We start from the raw sequence: 7,712 nt of genomic DNA on the forward strand, positions 1-7,712 counted from the left end.
GCAAAAAGAAAAAGAGTACTTGTGGCACCTTAGAGACTAACCAATTTATTTGAGCATAAGCTTTCGTGAGCTACAGCTCACTTCATCGGATGCATACTGTGGAAAATACAGAAGATGTTTTTATACACACAAACCATGAAAAAATGGGTGTTTATCACTACAAAAGGTTTTCTCTCCCCCCACCCTATTCTCCTGCTGGTAATAGCTTATCTAAAGTGATCACTCTCCAAGGATAAGGATCTTTAGATAAGCTATTACCAACAGGAGAGTGGGTTTGGGTTTTTTTGGGGGAGGTGGGGGAGAAAACCTGGATTTGTGCTGGAAATGGCCCACCTTGATTATCATACACATTGTAAGGAGAGTGATCACTTTAGATAAACTATTACCAGCAGGAGAGTAGGGTGGGAGAGAGAAAACCTTTTGTAGTGATAAACACCCATTTTTTCATGGTTTGTGTGTATAAAAACATCTTCTGTATTTTCCACAGTATGCATCCGATGAAGTGAGCTGTAGCTCACGAAAGCTTATGCTCAAATAAATTGGTTAGTCTCTAAGGTGCCACAAGTACTCCTTTTCTTTATGTTAAAATAGTAATCAAAGCTGTAGCCACTCAACGTTAGGCAAAGCTACAGCTTCAGGGTATCTGATGGCAAAATCCATCAACACCAGAATATACTTCTTTCTATTCCTGGAAGGCTTAGGGAATGGTCCCACAATAGCCACAAAACAGCAGGACAGTGGGGTGGGAATAGGTATTGTTTCATATTCTCTGTGTATATATAAAGCCTGCTGCAGTTTCCACGATATGCATCTGAGGAAGTGAGCTGTAGCTCACGAAAGCTTATGCTCTAATAAATTGGTTAGTCTCTAAGGTGCCACAAGTCCTCCTTTTCTTTTTGCGAATACAGACTAACACGGCTGCTACTCTGAAACAATAGCCACAGATATTCTGGCAAATACCTCCCAGTAATGCGTAATGGCTGTAGAGTCATTCTTAGGACCCTTAAAGCCCTGGTGCTTCTGAAACAAATCACAGATTCTGCAATACTCCCTCACTGTTTCAAAACAGGTAAGGCCAATAGAAATTTTGCTTCAACCTGTCACAAGTTTTTTCTATGCCCAGATGTCCTGCAGAGCGACCATCATGAGCCAACTTTAACAAAACACTTCTATATTCCTCAGGCACCACAAGCTGCTTGCAGATCTTACCATGAGGCTGCTTTTTCCCAGTAGGAGGTTCTCTGTACAGCAAGCCATCTTGCATGACAAATCTGCCTGTTCCTTTGTCAACTGAGGTGAGGTTTTGGGCATCAATTCTGGCCCTTTCTAATGAAACACCCTCTTGTTGGGCCCCAATAAAACTTCTTCTGAATTTCACCTAAATTCAGAGCCACTTCAGCCACAGTCTCAACTGGCACCAGCCGAGAGATATCCTTTGTCTGTTCACAGATTCCCTCACTATCACAAGTTACAGTATCCATATCAGAGCCATATTCCCTTTGTGACCTGGTTATGACATTGACATTGCTAGTCGCAACTACAATATCACTTCTGATCAAAACATCTGCAGGGAGGTGTTCCCTAACTCCAACTGTCATATCACCCCTAAAATCTTCCCACTCTAAGTGGATTTTTGCTAAGAGCACCTTTACTGTATGCTCAGAGAGTGCCACCAGGCTCATGCTTTGATCTGGCAAATAATTCTCCTCCCAGACTAATTCCTTTTTAACAAAGGTAATGTCTGAGGCAGAATCTATCCATCCAGTACACATAATCCCATTGACCCAGGCACTCTTTATGAACTTCTCATTATCCCTCTATGTCTCAACCATAACATAATTAGTGAGGCTACAGTCCTCCCTCCCATCAGGGATTACTAAAGTGGTAGCATAACACCTGCAGTGTTTGTGTTTGGACTCAAGCTAGTGGTGTTAGCATTTATATGGCTAGTCTGTACTTCCATATTCAAATAGATTTTGGTTGAAGCATTGCTGGTTTGGGGATTTTTTGTCCCTACTGTTTGGACAATTTGGCTTTATATGGACAACAATTCCACACAAGTGCATATAAGTGGTTTTCCTCTGGGGTAAGCAGTTTTAAATTCTGGGTTTGTGTAAGATTTTCTAACAAAATTGAAGCTAATCTCATTCTTGAGCCCATCCTCCCTCTTAAACTGATGAATAGGAATTGTTTTTCCTTGAGTCCATGGTTTCTATTCTCTTTGAAAGCACCTGAAATTTCTGCAGCTTTCAAAATGGTATCAGGGTTTTTAATCACACACTTCAGCTCTGATATGATCAGGTGCTATTTCAAGAAGCTGTTTCATAGCAATTAAATCAATCACTTTAACAAAACTATCATAAGCCTTTTCCCCCTTAATCCACCTTTTTATATACCCAAGCCATTTATGAACAGTCTTAACATAGATAACATTATCAGATAGACTGACGTTTAGAAATGTTAAGCTATCAGACTCAGGAGTAGCTTTAAATCTTTGCAATACAGTTTCTTTAAACTTTACATAATTCAAAGCATCATTTAACTCCATTTCATTAAATACATTTCTTGCCTTTTCAGTCAATCTGGTGAGGAGAACAGGCATTTTTCTCTCATCTGGAATTTGATGAATATCACAGAGTCTTTCAAACACAGAAATTCCTCAACATCTTCATTGTCCTTATAAGTTGGACAAATCCTTGACATTGAGAGGAGAAGAACTTCCAGGCAGTGACAGACCTTTTTTCTCTTCCAGGATTTTGAGTTGGAGTCTGACAGTTTCCATCTCAGCTTGCAGAAGTTCCATTCGTCTCCTATGAGATTCTCTCTCTCCAGCTTCTTTTTCCAGCTGGACCAAGGCTTCCTTCTCTTGCATTCAAAGTTCTGCCATTTTTCTCTCATGCTGAAGATGCTGGCTCTCTCTCAGGGCTTCCGGTTTGATTGCTTCTGCAGTAGCTACATCTGTGAGAGGGGCAGACCAAGACCCTGTTCTCTGGTCACTGTCCATGAGCAAATCTCTCATTTTCTGATCTGAGGTGTCCCCTTTAAGTGTTATTTTTCTATCTTTGCATAATTGTTTAAGCTCTTTTGTGTTCATAGCCTCATATGATCATGGATCACTCATTGTGTCTAACTTTAACGTTTAAACACTCTCAGTATCACATTGTAAATTTGGAATAGTGTGGGGTTCTGATCCAAAACCCAAATGATCTGGTTCTGTGGATCCTGCCAACTATGCCAGTGTGACCCAAGGTGCCTAGGATAGCCCACACTGAAAATGCCATGCTCAAGGCAGATTGCAAAAAGGAGAGCAGATTCTCCCCAAACTGATGGTTAACACTGTAGTTAGATTCACCAACTAGTCACAAACTGTGCTCCTGATTCCCCACATGGATTATCAAGAAGCTGGGGGTGGGGTTGGTAGGGGGGAGAAAATCACACAGTCCCCTCTATTGCTTTCCAGTCTCTGGCTGCCAATCAGTAAATAGGTTCAGTAAAGTGAGAAGTTATTTAAAACTCTATTCACTATACAAAATGTTCTTCTGATCCCCAAAATAATACTAGTTTGGATCTTACCCAAAATACCATGCTGCCAGCCAGTCCTTTAGTATCGAAAACTAAAGTTTTATTATGAAAGAAAAGAACAAGAAGAGAGTTGTTAAATGGTCAAAGCAATCAGATACATGCATATGACTTCAGAGTCCATATATGAGGTTCTCAGGAGCATTGGTGACTTTGCTGGCTTGTAAAGTCCCTCTGAAACACATCCAAAGCTTGGGGGGGGGTTCTATAAGTCCTTTGTTCAAAGCTTCAGTTTGTAGAGAAGTTACTCCAGAGGTAAGAAGCAGGATTGAAGACAAAATGGAGATGATGCAGCTGCCTTTTTGTATCCTTTGCCATGTGGCTTGTACATCCTCTGTCTCAAACACAAGCTCACAGCACATGGGCATGGAAAGGTACTTGGAGTCTCCTGTCCCTACATGTCCTGCTGACTCATAGATGTAGCTCCTGACTTCTCTCAATAAGTTCGTGGAACAGATGATTGCTCTTGATGGGCCACCAAGCAGGCTGGACAATGCTGATGCCAATCTGTCTGGGGAGTGTCACGCAGATGCACAGCACAAGTTTGAGATATCAATATACTACCCATATTCATAACTCATGATACAAAGATGATACATACATATAAACAAGCTTATCACGTTTAGCAAATCATAACATCTGCACTGAAACCTTACATGGCATATCTTGTATAAGATTCATTGCAATTTTGTAATATTGGTATCAATAATATTATAAATGGTCATCCATATACCATACAGCGTCACAACTTCCTTATTAACTGTCTCCACATCATTCATGATTTTGTAGACCTCTATCATATTGCCCCTTAATTATTTCTTTTCCAAGCTGAACAGTCCCAGACTTTTTAATCTCTCCTCACATGGATGCTGTTTCATTCCCCTAATAATTTTTGTTGTCCTTCTCTTTACCTTTTCCAATTCCAATATCTCTTTTTTGAGATGGGTGACCAGAACTGCATGCAGTATTCAATGTGTGGGTGTACCATTGATTTATACAGTGGTATTATCATAGTTTCTATCCAATTATCTATCCCTTTCCTAATGGTTCCTAACATTCTATTAGCTTTTCTGACTGCTGCTGTACATTGAGCAGATGTTTTCAGAGCACAATCCACAGTGACCCCAAGATCTCTTTCTCAAGTGGTAACAGCTAATTTATACCCTATGATTTTCTATCCATAACTGAGATTATGTTTCTCATTTATCAACATTGAATTTTATCAGTCATTTTGTTGCCCAGTCACCCAGTTTTGTGAGATCCCTTTGTAACTCTTTGCAGTCTGCTTTGGACTTGCCTCTTGAGTCATTTTTGTATTGTCTGCAAATTTTGCCACCTCACTGTTTATGTCTTTGTCCAGACCATTTATGAATATGTTGAACAGCATTAGTCATTGTACAGATCCCTTGGGGACACTATTTATCTCTCTCCACTGTGAAAACTGACCATTTATTCCTACCTTTAATTTCTGGTCTTTTAACCAGTTACTGATCCATGAGAGGATCTTCCCTCTTATCTGTGTGAGTGCTTACTTTGCTTTAAGAGCCTTTGGTGAAAGATGTTGTCAAAGTCTCTCTGAAAGCCAAAGTATACTATATCCACTGGATCACCTTGTCCACATGGTTATTGATCCTCTTGAAGAATTCTAATAGATTGGTGAGGCATGATTTCTCTTTACAAAAGACCTGTTGACTCTTCCCCCAACATTTCATGTTTATCTATGTGTCTAATAATTCTGTTCTTTACTACAGTTTCAGCCAATTTGCCTGGTACTGAAGTTAGGCTTACGGGCATGTAATTGCTCAGATGGCCTCTGGAGCCCTTTTTAAAAAATTGGTGTCATTTTAGCTATCCTCAAGTCATCTGGTACAGAAGCTGATTTAAATGATGGGTTACATAGCACTATTAGTAGTTCTGCAATTTCATATTTCAGTTCCTTCAGAACTCTTGGGTGAATACCATCTGGTCCTTGTAACTTATTACTGTTTATCAGTTTGTTCCAAAACCTCCTCTATTGCTACCTCAGTTGGAACAGTTCCTCAGATTTGTCACCTAAAAAGAATGGCTCAGGTGTGGCAATCTCCTTCACATCCTCTGCAGTGAAGACCAATGCAAAGAATTCATTTAGCTTCTATGCAATGTCCTTATCTTCCTTGAGTGTTCCTTTACAGCACCTTGATTGTCCAGTGGCCCCACTGAGTGTTTGGCAGGCTTCTTGCCTCTGATATACTTCAATTTTTTGCTGTTCATTTTTGAGTCTTTTGCCAGTTGCTCTTCAGATTCTTTTTTGGCCTGCCTAATTATACTTTTATGCTCGACTTGCCAGAGTTTATGCACCTTTCTGTTTTTCTCATTTGGATTTGACTTCCAATTTTTTAAAGACGCCTTTTTGCCTCTAACCATTTCTTTTACTCTGTTTAGTTGTGGTGTCACTTTATTGACCCTTTTACTATATTTTTAAATGTGGGGTATACATTTAAATTCAGATTATTATGGTGTTTTTTAAAAGTTGCCATGCAACTTGCAGATATTTCAGTCTTCTGACTGTACCTCTTAATTTCCACTTCACTAGCCTCCTCATTTTTGTGTAGTTCCCCTTTCTGAAGTTAAATGCTACTGTGGTGGGCATCTTTGGTATTTTGCCTCCCAGAAGGATGTTAAATTTAATTATATTATGATCGCTATTACCAAGCGGTTCTTCTCTGTTCATAGAATCATAGGACTGGAAGGAATCTCGAGAGGACTTCTAGTCCCATTCCCTGTACTCAAGGCAGGACTAAATATTATCTAGACCACCTCCAACAGATGTTTGTGTAACCTGCTTTTAAAAACCTCCAGTTGAAGAGATTCCAGAACTTCCATAGGCAACTTGTTCAAATGCTTAATTATCCTGACAGAAAGTTTTCCCTAATGCTCAGCCTATATCTCCCTTGCTGCAGTTTAAGCCGATTGCTTCTTGTCCTATCCACAGAGGTTAAGAACAATTTTTCTCCCTCCTCCTTGTAACAACCTTTTATGTATTTGAAAACTGTTATCATGTCCTCCCTCAGTCTACTCTTCTCCAGACTAAACAAACCCATTTTTTCAATCTTTCCTCATAGGTCATGTTTTCTAGACTTTTAATCATATTTGTTTCTCTTCTCTGGACTTTCTCCAGTTTGTCCACATCTTTCCTGAAATGTGGTGCCCAGAACTGGACACAATACTCCAGCTGAGGCCTTATCAGCACAGAGTAGAGTGGAAGGATTACTTCTTGGGTCTTGCTTGCAACACTCCTACTAATACTCATATTTAGCTATATTTATATATTTATATATTTATATATAAATAAATTATATATTTATATATAAATTATTATATTATATATAATTATTATATTATAAATAAATTATATATTTATATATAATATATTTATATTTAGCTCATATTTAGCTATTTCACTATAGCCCCTAGATCCCTTTCTGCAGTACTCCTTCCTAGGCAGTCATTTCCCATTTTGTATGTGTCCCTCCCTAAGTGGAGTACTTTGCATTTGTCCTTATTAAATTTCATCCTATTTACTTCAGGCCATTTCCTCAGTTTGTCCTGATCATTTTGAATTATAATCCTATCCTCCAAAGCACTTGCAACCCCTCCCGGATTGGTATCATCCACAAACTTTATAAGTGTACTCTGTATGCCATTATCTAAATCATTGATGAAGATATTGAAAAGACCCAGCTTCACCTCTTGGACCATAGGTGAATCCCCTGTGTAGACACTCTCGTTTAGAATTAAAATGGCTTTAATAATTAAGATAAACCAAATTACAGCCACTTTAATTCTGACTGAGAGTGTCTACATGGATTTAATGCAGTTTAATCAATATATTACTTGATATATTTTGACTTTAGCAAGGCTTTTGATACTGTCTCACATGACTATCTCATCAGCAAACTAGGGAAATATGGCCTAGACAAACCTACTATAATGTGGATGGTTGGAAAAGTTTACTCACAGAGTAGTTATCAAGGGTTCACAGTCAAAAACTACAAAGGCATATCAAATGAGATCCCTCTGAGATCTGTACTGTGTCCGGTTCTATACAATTTCTTCATATAGGATATGGATAATGGCATTCTGAGAACATTTAT

This window comes from Lepidochelys olivacea, assembly GCF_965140295.1.
Source record: "Lepidochelys olivacea isolate rLepOli2 genome assembly, chromosome: 1".
Lineage (NCBI taxonomy): Eukaryota > Metazoa > Chordata > Testudines > Cheloniidae > Lepidochelys > Lepidochelys olivacea.